Consider the following 12,508-nt stretch of genomic DNA (forward strand, 5'->3'; position numbering starts at 1 on the left):
TATATGACATTTTAGCTACTGAGTTTAGAACATACCACGATACATCCCTTGCTCAATGTAAACTCCTAATCTCTCTGTTTATTTCAGGGACTGAGCAAATTGCACATTTAAGAAAAATTAAACTATATAAAAACAAGTTAAAGAAAATTATTAAATATTAATGCTGCATTATCTTATGAAGTACATTACATTAGAAGCAGAACACTGAAACCAAATTTTTCCTAACCTGAGTAAAAAAGAAAGCTATTTAAAAATTTTGGTTCATTGGATCATTTATGATTACATAATGTTACTATTATCTGTGGGTTATGCTCCGGAAACCACAGATTCAAGTTCATATTCCAGCTCCACCAGTCATCACTGCTTTCTTGGGCAGGATAACTTACTTTCTATAGTTCATTTGTGAATGGAAGTGACTACAGATCCTTTACATGTTTGTTGTAAGAATTAACTGAAATAATATGTGAAGGCTTTTGAATAAAGCCTGTCTCGGGACGCCTGGGTGGCTCAGTCGTTAAGCGTCTGCCTTCGGCTCAGGTCATGATCCCAGGGTCCTGGGATCGAGCCCCACATCGGGCTCCCTGCTCTGCGGGAAGCCTGCTTCTCTCTCTCCCACTCCCCCTGCTTGTGTTCCCTCTCTCGCTGTGTCTCTCTCTGTCAAATAAATAAATAAAATCTTTAAAAAAAAAAAAAAAAAAAATAAAGCCTGTCTCATACCAAGTGTGCTCTCATTCCCTAGTCTGGGAATAGGAACCTAGAAAAAGCGGGGTGGGGGGGTGGGGGGGGAAGGGGAAGGCTTAAAGGATCATCGAGCCGCCTACAACTGGGTATGTTATTTTAACATTTTACAAAACATTGCATTGTTCAGTGCAAATTTGTATGATTACATATGAAGTTGCACACACACATACATATTATATTAATAATATATGTTTGGTTTGGACGTCAGGGCTGATTTGGCAAACACGCAGACTTCAAAATACTCTATTACATCTCTACTTCCATTCAGTCAAAGCTCAGTTCTTTACTGTCCTACGTTGTAAGGGGCCAAACTGGAAGTAAACATTGGTTAATTCTGACAAACAGGTGAATTAGCTGCAGAATATGTTGCATTCTGTTTTGAGTGTAATACACTTCCTAAGGTAATAAGCATGGAGAAAGGGGATGTTTTAAATCCTCTTTAATATTTAGGTTAATATTTCATATTTGGCATTCCAAGTATAACACTGCCTCCATATATTTTCCTACTTCTCCTACTTGCTGAGTGACTTTACATGTGTTCTAATCAAGTTCATGTTTTACTGCAACGTTATACAGTAGCCCCACCCCCACCCCCATTCGTTGTTCACTTTCCCCGATTTCAGGTCCCCACTGTCAGCTGAGATCCCAGAAACAGATGATCCTCTGTGGGAGGTAGTGTCAGAAGGTCAGTAGAATAGCCTCACACTCAGTGCCCCATCACTCACCTCACTTCATTTCCTCACGTACGCATTTTATCTTCTCACGTTGTCATCATCATCATCAGAGGTTGAGAACAGTATGATAAAATGAGAGCTCACATTCACATAACTTTCATTACAGTATATTAGAATAGTTTTAATTTGTTAGTTATTGCTGTTAATCTCAGACTGTGCCTAATTTATAAATTGAACTTTATCATAGTTAAGTATATATAGAAAAAACCATAACACATATAGGATTCAAGAGTATTGGAGGTTTCAGGCATCCACTGGGGGTCTTGGAATATATCCAAGATATTTCATGGATGAGGAGGGATGACTAATGAGGGCATAACCTAAGACATGCATCAACTAGGAAAGTTGGAACTTACCGCATCTGAAGACCTATAAAAGGTCCCAAAAAGGGGCAAATAAATAATGGACTGTAAAGATCTTCATAAACACATGTCCCCCTAAATTTAGAAGTGTTTCTGCCCTGGTGTATGCCCTAGTGTATGTTTTAAAGCTTGTACTGACTTGATCCACAAGCTTTTTGGCAATAGGCAATCTCTGTTTCATTTTCCTAACTAGACAGTCCCTGTTCTCCAAGGCTTTTAAACTGTACATCCTCCACCCTGCACCCCCCTAACTGCTAGAAATTCTTCTCATTTATTATGTATTAACTAAAGGAATGCTTGTCACTTGCAGTATGATAAAGCAAACTGGGAAGTAGCTTTAGTGGGAAGGATGGGGTTGCTGAAGAGAGAGCTCTTCTCTTGTGGATTCATTTTTGTTGAGCTGTCCGGAATCCTCAGGGTTTCAGACATACTTTATGTAATGGTAAATGTAACACTCACTGCCAGGCTAAATACAGAAAATTTGCTTTTATCCAAAACTGATAAAATATTTTACTTCAAACTGTCCCATTCAGTAATTGATGTTAAGAGTACCCCTTATAATGTTTTCCGTATAATAAAAAATGATTTTCATTTTCTTTTCAAGGTTGGCATGCCCATTTATTTGAAAGCAGCTGAAACATTAATAATTTTTTTAAATCAACTTTCAGATAATGTGCTAATTCCATTAACCAAAATAGTATATTCTACAATGTTTTTGGAATTGCCAAATGATATTCAGATTTAATTATCTTTTGGGGAGAGGCAACATGATGTAGGATTGGGAACAGAGTCAAAATGGATTTCATATTGAATCTTTCTTCTACCATTCACTATGCAATCTAGGGCAAACTAATCCCTCTTAAACCATTCCCTCATCTTTAAAGGAAGAAGATGGTGAGACTGTTGGCAAGAGTTAGAGGCAGTCTGTGTGAATGGACTTACATAACATCTGGCTGAAGATAGAATTTAGTATTTTTATTCTTCTTGCTACTATGTTTCTAGATTATCCGATTATTTCATGTTTTGCAAAGGCGGTTTTCTATTTACCTTAATGAAAACGCTGAATATATGTATGTGTGGGTGTGTATACATAACAAACATACACCACACATATATACATATACACACACTTATGATCTTAATATTTGGGATATTTTAGAGTTAGATTATTATAGAGCATTAGGAGGAAATCAATTGATAACAACCTGACTGGTTTTTGCTATTTTTAGATGATAACCTGTTTTCCCCAAAGACTTAGAATCTTCTTTGAAGTGTTCATGGTTTAATATTCTCTTCCCGGGAGTTTGGGTTTTGAGAAATGACTGACTTAGCAGTTCTTTGTCTGTAGGAGCTGATGACATGTTGAGTTGAAATTTAAGAAAAGTTAGGTGAGTGCATAATCAAAACAGACTCTACATCTGAGAGAGCCAAGCCAAGCTGTATATTTTCCAGCCAAGGTGAATATTGACTAATATCTGACTTTCATATTATCACAATTTATCGTAATTACCGATTTTCTGAGGTCAGTACAAAAACTTGTGTATCAGGTTACAAGGTAGCAAATGAAGAAAAGTGAGGAAAAAAGGCATTTTTATTATCTTTATTCTCACCCCTTTTTTGAGAGCTAAATGAAGATTCAATTTCAATTTCTTATACTGTCTGAAAACCTCTGCTCTGAAAACAATATGACAAACCTGAATTTTATAACTGAGAACTTGAATGGTAGGCTCTCCTGCGATTTATTTTCAAATAATGGACCAGAGAGACCACTTGAAGTTGCATTAATAATGCTTGCACAGGGTTAGCAGTAGATCTTTCCTGTTATGGGTACTTGGGTTTACTTTTGGCAGGAGGAATCAAGGAAATGAAAACTCTTCATACTCTCACTTCCATTAATCACATCTTACCTCCAGGAAGGGTTTTAGTATGACCTAATGAGTGCAAGACATGGCTATTTTTTTTTTTTTTTCATTTCACATGTTTTGAAACAAGTGCCAGAAAGTCTTTTTTTTTTTTTTTTAATTGACCTTTTAAATCAATGTCTCACAAACTTGCACACTGATTCTTCTACACACCAAAAAGATTAGGAATCAAGACGCCTTCTGAATAGAGGTCAGCAATATATCTTTTCAAGAAGAACAATATAAAATTCATGAATTTCTCAAATGTAGAAATAGGTAATTTGTTTAGATAGATTAGTATATAATTTACATTTCCTAGTGTCTGAGTTTATGAATAGATGGTCCATCTACTCCACTCCCTTTTATGGATTTTTAAGGGAAAAGACTGTACATTTTACTTGTTTGTTTCTTTTCTAGAGTACCAGGAAGAGATTATAAGAGAATTATTCCTTTCCTCTGATCCTAGGAATTAGGTGTGTTTCACTTTTTGAGAGTCATATTGGCAGGGATAGGTGGGTGTGCACTGACCTGCCTTTGTTCACCTTTATGGAGGCTGCTGCTTGTTCTGAAATGAGGCTTACCCACCATTAGTGCCACAGTGGCATTACAAGTAGTTCTTCTGCATCTGCCACCCCTCACAAATGTCCATTTGCTTAGAGTCAGTGCCTCTTATGTTATAGGATGGTAATTTTGATTCCTTTGTCTCCACTTGTGCCTGCGCCATGTCTAAATCCAAATCCATTTCCTTCCACCTCTCTACATTTCTGAGACCAGTCTCTGGCCAAGATTGATCCCCTGATGTCTAAACTACCATGATGTCCTGGGGCGCCTGGGTGGCTCAGTCGTTAAGCGTCTGCCTTCGGCTCAGGTCATGATTCCAGGTCCTGGGATCGAGCCCTGCATCGGGCTCCCTGCTCCGGGGAAGCCTGCTTCTCCCTCTCCCACTCCCCCTGCTTGTGTTCCCTCCCTCGCTGTGTCTCTCTCTCTGTCAAATAAATAAATAAAATCTTTTAAAAAAATAAAAAAAAATAAATAAACTACCATGATGTCCACAGTGGCCTTACCTTTCCAGATTCTTCCTTGAAGTGGCCATCAAGTCCTAAATGATGATAGCATTTTTTTTTAAGATTTATTTATTTATTTGAGAGAGCAAGAATGAGAGAGAGAGAGAGAGTACATGAGAGGGGGGAGGGTCAGAGGGAGAAGCAGACTCCCTGCTGAGCAGGGAGCCCGATGCGGGACTCGATCCTGGGACTCCAGGGTCATGACCTGAGCTGAAGGCAGTCGCCTAACCAACTGAGCCACCCAGGTGCCCCAACGATGATAGCATTTTGAGAAGGTATTCTGATTTCTGAATCTAATGTCTTTGTTTTCAAATCAGGAGATATGCAATGGAGAGAGGAAGTGTCTTGTCTTAGGTCATACAGTTGGTTAGAATCAAGAGGCAGTACTTGATTCTGGGCCTCTTCACTTAGGGCCGTTTGCTGTGTATCCTGCTGCCAGATTCAGCTGTCGATACAGCACCTTTGTTGGTGTGTTGGTGACACATCTGCCTTGTTAGCACTTGACAGAAGAGTAACTTTAAAAAATTGTCCTTAAAACTTTTGAATCTGTAGGCAAAACTCACTTGACATTCCTTGGTTTTCCCCTGGCTAGTGGTCCTTAGACTTTTAGTACCTGGCCACAAAACTTCGGAGAACCATATATGCATCTTCTCCAGCTTGCCATGACAAGAAGTCACCTCAGTGCCATAAAGCCATTTGGAAAGTAAACTGAGATCCAGTGTTCTAAGGACATGCCAGCACCTTCCATCACATGCAGACACTGGCATTCTTTTTTTTTTTTTTTTTTTTTTTTTTAACATATAATGTATTATTTGTTTCAGGGGTACAGGTCTGTGATTCATCAGTCTTACACAATTCACAGCGCTCACCATAGCACATACCCTCCCCAATGTCTATCACCCAGCACACTGGCATTCTTAAACTCTTCCCCTCAGCATGAATGACCTCCCATTGATCTCTACCCTCAGCATTTGAAATTGTAATTCAATAGTGAACAGACTAGTGACTGGATGACTCCCTCCTTCAGAAAGGAGGGGTGTACTTAGGAACTCTGGAAAGCGTGTAAGTGAATTATGGTGCTTCCTTGAGAAGTTAATAGAAACAACAGGCTTCTGATTCACTGGATTTCTTGGAAGGTAAGGCTATTTCTAGAAGCTGTGATAATTTTGTCAGAGTACCAAGTTCCAATACGAGACCTGAGAAACTTTTATGTAGAAAATAAATAAGAATTTTTGAGGGACGCAGAATTCTTTATAGTGGGAAGAACTAGGACTTTCTCTTCATTTAACCTCTGATTAAATTCTATTTACTATGTTGAACAAGTTACCCAATCTCTCTCTGAATTTAATATTTCACCTGGCAATGGAATGATGTTTACATTGCAGAATTGTTTTGATGATTAGCAGTGAGATAGGTTTATTATCCAGGATGTGCTGAAAAAATGGCGGTGTGTATTTATTTATTTACTTTTTTGTTATTAATATGTATTGGGCTACTATACCAGACAGAGGCAAAGTGATGGGAAATCAAGCTACACTGGATGTTGAGGTTCCTAGATGTTGGGAATACCAGCTTTAAAGCTCATTTCTCCATTAATTTGACCAAAATTCAGAGCACCTTTAATATTAAACTCCTAATTTTGTTGATATGGAGATTATATGGAAGCATCCTGGTTCTAAAGCAAATATGGATTAGGGGTTAATTAAGAAAATATATGACATCCATTTTTATATTATAAGTACAGGAAAATCAACAGAGTTTGCATTTTGAAGGTGGAGAACTGAATATACATTTGCTTTTCCTGAATTTTTTTTTTCTTTTCCCATCCCATGGCTAAATTCTCTTCTCATGCTTATAATGCATTCTACATTTGGAGTGCTGTTTCATTTCTACTCAGAGCTGTAGTCCTTGGGCTGTAACAGCGAATCCAAGAAAACTAATATAGAATCGCAGATGGTGCAAATATTTGAAAATAGGTAAATACAATCTAGGATTAGCTGCTTGGGCTCAGAAATGTCAGCTTGGTATTGCTTATTGGTCACATAAGGCAGTTTTAGTTAAGGGAAAACGCAGGACAAAAGCATCATGGTATAAAATTGCTGGTTTGGAGCTATGCAACATAACAAGCCCATAATTGTTATATAAGCTCTAAAATGAGTCACTCTGTAACAAGGAAAGGTGTTTCAGAGAGGTCACAAAGTACCAAGAGGTTATATAGGGGATAAAAAATGAAGCAGATATCATAACATGGAACTGCTGTACAGTACCATCTGCTGACTTCCATTTGAAGCCAATTTTTAAAGAGAAAACATCCGTTCTTATGGGTATGCTGTAGGTAGGCACATATTAAATGACCTGAGCGTGAAAACTGACAGTCAGATGGCCAGCATCAAACCCATAGACGGTGCTTATCAGTTCTATGTGCTGTGTGTCCCTACTTCTGACGGAGGGTTTGAAGTAATGCAATCTAATTTTCCTTCAGTTTTGCCCTTTTAAGAGAGAGAGTCCTTTTTAAAGGATCTTAGAACAAGTATGATGATTAAGTCGCCTCATTTACTGATAAGACAATGGGGAATGATAAAGGCTGACTTGTTCAAGGTCATACCAGTGATGAATTTGGTAGATCAGAAACCAGAGCTTTTCCCTCCTCGGTTGGGAGTTGGTAGGAGACTCATTCAATCATTAGGATCATAGAAATCATTTTTGGTTGAATGTGTGGACATCAGATGGAGAAAAAGTGGATGGGAATTAAAATGGGACGTTTCCAGTTGGTCTTAAAGTTTCTGGGGTTTTTTTAATTTAAAATTTTTTTTCCAGGCAGTAGGTGTAATAAAATTAAATCTATTATATATTGTATCTGGAAGTATCAAGGAGCAGGTGGTCACGTGTGTAATGGTTGGATGAAGCCTAAATTTTCTGCCATTTCTCATTTCTCAGAAGACGTTGGCAGAGAATAGGAAGGCCTGCAGATCATATGTGAAGGTCTATAGAATACAGCACTGATCCCTCTCAAAGTATATGTTCACAAGTAAAAAAAATCCTGGCTCTCATCTAAATAGATAGTGAAGGTACAGTGAAAATGTATAGTGAACACTTAACTTATTAATAAAGGAACCATGAAGATGGTAAAGCTGGTTCAAAGAGCATTTCAAGGAAAGAGGTTTATATAGTCACTCAGGAAAGGAATGACGTACAATGTTTGCAAAATTAGATACTCAACTGGTTAATATCTGACAGAGCATTTAAATCATAACTTTTGTGGTTATCTATAGCAGACAGAAGTGTTTTGCAGCTTCTCTATCTTCTACAATTAATTTTAAGTTTAGATTGTAGATTTATGGCAAAAGTAAATGGTAAGTGTAAGAAAGGTGTATTTTTCTAAAATTGTACAATACTTGTGTGGACGATTAGACAATAACTCAACCTGATATTGAAAAGATGAATACGCAGGTCATACTTAAGTCTTATTTCCAAGTTCTCAAAAATTTTCTTAACATCCCCTAACTCACAAAAATGGTGCCATCTGGGTATACACTTGATGTCACAGCCAGCTTCTTAGGCAATTTTATCAAAGCTTTCTACAAGCCCTGTGGAGCTTCAGGTGTCAGATCTGATTCACCTGCAGTGAGGTCCTGGAATGCAGACAGTCAGCCAACACGGTCTGTCGGGTTCATCCTAACAAATTGGTCCAGGTGTTTTTGAGGGATGGAAGAGAACAACTTAGTAATTTCAGATAGCTGTCGGAGGAAAAGATGAAGTAGAATAATTGCACACAAGGCGGTGAAAGCCATTCTTGAAGATTCAGTGGAATAAGGTTTAGATCAAGTTGCATGGTGGTAGTTGTCCCTAGAAGATGGCTGCTTTCAGAGCTGCTTTTAGGAGGAGATACCATACCTATCCACACAGTCAGATTTAAGACACGCATACATTTTCCTTCCCTTGATAATCACTTTCTTTATTGCCACTCAGGAAATAGCTTCTTCTCATCCATCTGCATATATTTGGAATTCTACCATGACTTAATTTGTTCCTTTGACGGTGACCAAGGGGTGGTAACAATGTATGTGTGACTTGAATGTATTTGTCTCTGTGTAATTGCTTCGTATGGCCTGTCTTGAGAATTGACAGTTAGAAAATGAAGGCTTTATGAATATGAAGGAGTAGGGGCAGGAAGAAAGAAACATAGAAATGGGTCTGGAAATCTCAAGAGAGAATCACGACTTGCAAATGAAGCAAGATACTTCCCTAACTGGCCCTCTGTTTTCTAATCTGGGTTTAAAAAAAGGTGTTTGAATGAATATTTGTATACTGTGTGCAAAGGGGTTTGTGAATGTGGGGTTTAAACAATCTTATAGAAATATTAAAACTTGTTTTCCTAAAGTATTTTTTACTACCTACAGAAAACTTTTAGATAGATCAGCATTGTCCAATAGTACATTCCAGAGTGATAAAAATGTTCCAAATATGTGCTTTCCAATGTGGTACTCATCAGCCACATGTGGTTATTGAACACTTGAATTATGGCTAGTGTCACTAAGGAACTCATTTCCAATTTCATTTAGTTTTAATTAATTTAAATTTAAATAGCCATATGTGACTGGTAGCTACTGTATTATTTCTAGACCTTTGTTTTTCAAACTTTAGCATGCATAGAAATCCCTTGGAGATGATGTTAGCAGATTCTAACCCAGGGAATCTGGAATGAGGTCCAAGATTCTGCATTTACAACATGATGCTTTTTCTGTGGACCATACTCTAAGCAAAGCTTTATTTCTCAACAGCAAAGATTCTTGCTTGAATTTTAATTTATTACTTTACCTAGGCTGGCACCTGCCATAGAAGATAAGTCTGGAAGCCTATAGCAAAAGTACAAAGTACAGCTTTAGAAATATAAAAGGAAAATAGTTCTAGTGATGAAATCATTGGCATTTTTACTATAATTGAAAGCTAAAATTTGGAGTGCATAGTATTCCTATATACCATGCAAAGTTTAGGTACCTCTATCTCATCTAAACTTCACCATAAAATCTATGTAATAGATACAACTTTTATTCCAGTTTTGGAAATAAGCTGAGAATCATATTAATTACCAATTGCTTTCCTTTATTGGAGTTAAGTGATTTGATATTTATGATACTAAATGATTTAAATTATATTAAATAATTTGTTGTGTGTGGCTGTTCAATAAATCATAATTTGATTCTCTTCCATAGATAGTAGTAGTAATAGACTGGTAATTAATAATCCTCATCAGAACCCTGTGTAATTTGGTATTGTGTCCTTACTTTAAAGATGAGGAAACTGAGGGATAGAGAGATGAAATAATTTGACTAGGGTCGCATGATGTCTAAGTGGCAGAACAAGGTTTTGAACCCTGGCTGTTTGCCTTTAGGGTCCACTCTCATGTGCTCCTCTAGACAATTTCTAGGGTGTTTAGTGAGTATCTCTTGTGTGTTAGGCACTGTGTTAAGAGCATGGTTCCTGTCTTCTGTATGTTCAATGGCAAATGGAGTTTACTTTGAAAATTTTAACTATGCATAATTTCATGTTTATCCACAGTATTTTAAAACAGAAAAAAATAACATTTCCGTGTGTGCACATGTGTATACACTTCACAATTTAGAGAAGCTTAAAATTGTCTTCCTTGTTACTTCGCAATAACCTTGGGCAACAAATTGGCTTCATCGTTTTAATTAGTGAAAAGGTGAATGCTTTGGCCTTGGTTATTCAGTAACCGAAGTGTAATATCTAAGCCTTATTTTTCAGAACAAGGTTGTCTGTCATTTTGTTTAGTTCAGTGACAAATGTTAACCAAGTCTATATCTGTATTTCCTGATTTTAAATAAAGCACACAGTCTTCATTAATTTCTAAATAAAATATTCACATGGTTCAAAGATCAGATATCGTACAAATAAATGCAATGGAATGTTTCCCTCCTAGAGTTGTTCCCCAGCAACTCAATTTCTCATTCTCGCATTCTCTTAATAGATCACTACTACTACTATTTTCAGTTTTTCCTTTGTTCAAGAGAAATTTTCGTATATACAAGCTAATCCAACTTTTTCTCCATCTCCCTTTTTATATAAAGGCTAGCATACACATTTACTTTAAAGTGTATAGCATTTTTTTGTTTATATTTTTATAAAAACCTGAACATTATCAAAATAGATCCTCTGTTTGCTTCATTAATGAATTTTCCTCCTTTATTCATGATGAATTAGATGTGTGTCTCATAACTGATAACTAGTCTTGGTGCATGCATATGCATGGTCAATTACTTTCTCTCTCTATCCCTCAGTTTCCTCATCTTTAAGATAAGAAAATGTAGTACTAACTTGCACAGAGTTCTGTTGAGGATTATTATATTAACTATCAGTCTGAGTATTACTACTATTAACTATGGAAGAGAATCAAATTATGATTTGTTGATTAGCCACACCCAACAAATTATTTAACATAATTTAAATCATTATGTAAATATCTAATAAATCATTTAACTTTAATAAAGGAAGCCAACTGATCGTTATTATGGTATGTATGATTGTGACCAAAAAAGATATTTTCTCCATTTATTAGCTGTGGGAATCTCTTCTCTGAATCTCAGCTCCTCATTTATAAAACTGGAGTAGAAGTATTCAATTTGAAAAGAAAAAAAAATTCAATTTGTTAGCATTCACTTCACTGCTGTACATGTATATGTGTGTGTGTGTATTTATATATGTGTATATATATGTATATGTATACTTTTATATAACATTGGTCTCTATATGAGATTCTTTTAACATCTTGAAAAGAGGTTAGCTTCCTTCCTATCCCAAGCATTAGGGCCAGGAATAAGGGCCAGTCTTTGCAGTCTAAAAATTTGGAGATAATTGTTGAGCATTTCCCAGACTTCTAAAGACAGATCTATACTCTATGCCTTATTCATGTTAAGGAAATGAGACAATATTTAGAAATTTTAATATAGAATTTTGAAAGCGCCCTGTGTTTTCTTTAAAAATAAGGAAGATTTTGTGTTAGTAGAAGAATGAATGGTATCATGAAGCCAAGTGTCTGCTAAGGGACAGGACCCAGCATTATGAAAATACGGTTTCTTGTAATTTTAGCAAGAGATCTAGAGACTTTTAAGAAGCGATGATGAGTACATGTTGTGCTTGTATTTTCTTATATCCTTTGGGATTAACCTAATTTGGGAGATGGGAGGCACCTTTTTAAGGAGCATACCACACTTCATTTACATCTCTTATTTGGCCTGGAAAGGCTGCATGTTGCTTTCAGTCACAATTATTTATTCTTCTAGTGAAGAGGAAGGAAAATAACAATAGTTGAGACAGAGATGGAAGGCTGTGGCCTTTGCAGAATCCTCTTTTATTTTCAAAGAAAAATTACTTCAATAAACTAGAAATTCATGAATTTTTATGTCCTTACCACCTCATGTAATGAAGGAGCTGAGAACCATTTCAAACTCAGAAAATTGATTTGGTCAAAATATTCCCCTCGTTTCTACCAAGTAGTACTGAAAATTATTAACAAACACACCAGGAAGAAAAATGGTAGTAATGAAATGTCTTATTAGTCCTTTAAGGATGACCAAGCCTTCAAAGACTTCAGCTACTTTCAAAGGAAGAAGTTTTAGTTAGACTACTCTTAACAATAGGAAAAACAAGGTTTATTTTTCTTATTTCTTTTAAGATTCTGTACAGAT

The 12,508-nt window shown here is 36.5% G+C and overlaps 1 protein-coding gene across 5 annotated transcripts in view; it reads left to right on the forward strand.

Annotated features, from left to right (window-relative positions):
• The window catches only part of DPP10 (dipeptidyl peptidase like 10), a 1,381,541-nt gene that overhangs the window by 746,122 nt on the left and 622,911 nt on the right, over positions 1–12,508 (forward strand). The gene's annotated exons all lie outside the window — the stretch shown is intronic.

This window comes from Phoca vitulina, unplaced genomic scaffold (assembly GCF_004348235.1).
Source record: "Phoca vitulina isolate PV1807 unplaced genomic scaffold, GSC_HSeal_1.0 scaffold1, whole genome shotgun sequence".
Classification (NCBI taxonomy): Eukaryota; Metazoa; Chordata; class Mammalia; order Carnivora; family Phocidae; genus Phoca; species Phoca vitulina.